Below are 2615 nucleotides of genomic sequence, written 5' to 3' on the forward strand. Positions count from 1 at the left end.
GCTTTTCTTCTGAGCAGGAGGAATATGACTACTGAAGCTCTGATTCGCCGCTGTGTAGTGGCTCGGAGAGGCGTCCGCGGCTGGATTTTGGTTCACAGATGTGGTGGTCGTCGGTTCCGATCGACGCTCGGAGTCTACTCTGAGAATTCAGAAGGTGTTCAGGGGATTTTTCTCTTAAATTTCATAACATGTTCTGGGCGGGTCCGTAGGCACCACTAGATTCGGAATTTTGATATCTCTCGCGAAGATTATTTGTTATATTTCGTCGCTTTGATTCTGAAATTCCTTATATTTTGGGATTGCAAAGGTTGAAGATCGGATCCAAGGCTCTAACCCTTTTCTGAGGTTTTATTATGAGGCTCCGGGCTCTCCGTTGGCTTGTATCGTTTTATGAAATCGGCCTCCAGGATCTCCGTTGGCTTCTCTGTATTTTCCTCCGTTTTATGAGGTTTTATTATGACAAAAATGAATCCGATTGGTATTTATTTATTTATTTTTTAAACCTTTTGTGCACTGCATATCATGTGTTCATATATTTTGTGTCGTTTGATTTTGCAGGTTCTATGGTTTCTGAGCGCTGCGGAGAGAGTGATTTTAAGTAGATTTTTGTGCAGAAGGTAGGAAATGGTGAGACTCTTGATTTTGTATATTTTTTCTTGTATTGTTTTTGTATTTATCATCTCGTTTTTACTGTATTTTTTTGGTCGGTTTTGTCTAAGATTTAGATGAGATTTGGTTACAGACAAGGAAAGATCTCGACGTGTGAATTTAATGTAGAAAAGAAAACTGTATCGGTTTTTAAAAAAAATTTGGATTTTTTTGATCCTCTTTGGGTCTGGAAAATGTTTTTTTTTAATCCGCATCTTTTTTCTAGTATTCAAAAGTTGATGCAATTATGGAGGACAAGAGAAGAAAACTCCTTATCGTTTTCTCTGGTTACAGTTCATGCAATTACTACAATTCTCTCTTCTCTTATATTTTATATTTTTGTTTGATGAGTTTTGTTTAATTTTCTCTCCTTCTGAATTTTTTTATGCATTAAATCAATGGTTTGAGTTGTACGTATGGAGTAATTGACTTTCCATGTCGGCTTCGATAGTTGTTTGTCTTGCTTGGAGATGTTTATTGTTGTGATCTAATTTGAATGGACTAAACAGTCATGGATTCATTGGAGTCAATCGACCCGGATTATGTATTTGTGTCTGGCCCTCTAATGGACCTATCATGCATCTTTAGGACGCGCTTCCAAGCTGATTCAGCTACCATTTAAAACTGAGGGTCCATCTTCTGAATCTGGATATGCGTGTAATAGTGATGCACTATCTTTTTTAGGATCTCGGCATATATTACATCGGTCCGATGGACGGCCACAACGTGGAAGACCTCGTCCATATTTTGAAGAAGGTGAAAAAGATGCCAGCACCAGGGCCTGTAATGATTCACATTGTCACGTATAAAGGCAAAGGATACCCTCCTGCTGAAGTTGCTTCTGATAAAATGCATGGTACGTGTACGCAAGAACATAGTAATTAATCTGTTTTTCGAAACAAATAAGTCTCTAGCTAGAATTTTGCTTATGTGTAAAAGTTTTGTTTTTGTTTTGATCATGTGTAGTGAAGTTTGATCCCAGAATAGGGAAACAGATGAAGGGTAAAGTGAACTCCGTTTCCTATACTCAATACTTTGCGGAGTCTTTAATAGCCGAAGCGGAGCGAGATGACAAGATTGTATCAATTCATGCTGCTATGCGAAGGGGCACCGGGCTTAACATATTCCAGAAACGTTTCCCTGACCGATGTTTCGATGTGGGGATAGCTGAACAGCACGCTGTCACCTTCGCGGCTGGTCTAGCTACTGAATGGGTCAAGCCATTTTGCTCGATTTACTCGTCTTTTTTGCAGAGAGGCTATGATCAGGTGAAAAGAACTAAAACTAGAACATCCCCTCTATGATAGTTTAGTATCAAGAACTCGGCCTATTTACCCGTCGGTGATGATATGATGCAGGTGATACATGATGTCAACCTTCAGAAGATCCCGGTGAGATTCATCATGGACAGGGTCCATCTTCTGAATCTGGATATGCGTGTAGTAGTGATGCACTATCTTGTTTAGCTGTTAAAATTAGTCCCTGCATTGAGCTAGATAATCCATTTATAGGGGTAGTTTGATCAGAAAATTTGTCATTCTCAGAATAATGGTTTTCGAATGAACAAACCGGTGGTCAATGTGTCATGGGCACCTGTCAATGTTGCATGCTATATATTTTTTATTATATCTTTGTTTGATTGAATTATGTTCTTGTAAATGTCCTTAAGTGATAAAGCTGGGATTTAATTCAGAACGTGAGGATAAAGTTGTGAAGCTTCTTCTCCATTTTCACCGATCTCAACGTTATATATATATATGTGTGTGTGTGTGTGTGTATTCTAACTTATTTGCAAAATCATAGGATCCAAAACTTCAGGTCACAGCGATGGTGTGCTGCAGCCCCTTATGAGAAGTGAACGCGAGGATTTTGGAGGTTTCAGCCATTCTTCCATGAGTTTTACTTCTTTTTATTTCATCTTTCTAGGAATTGGAGGCAAATAAATAGAGCATGGTCAGTCAGTGGTG

The sequence above is a fragment of the Henckelia pumila genome, chromosome 3, assembly GCF_033568475.1.
Source record: "Henckelia pumila isolate YLH828 chromosome 3, ASM3356847v2, whole genome shotgun sequence".
NCBI lineage: Eukaryota > Viridiplantae > Streptophyta > Magnoliopsida > Lamiales > Gesneriaceae > Henckelia > Henckelia pumila.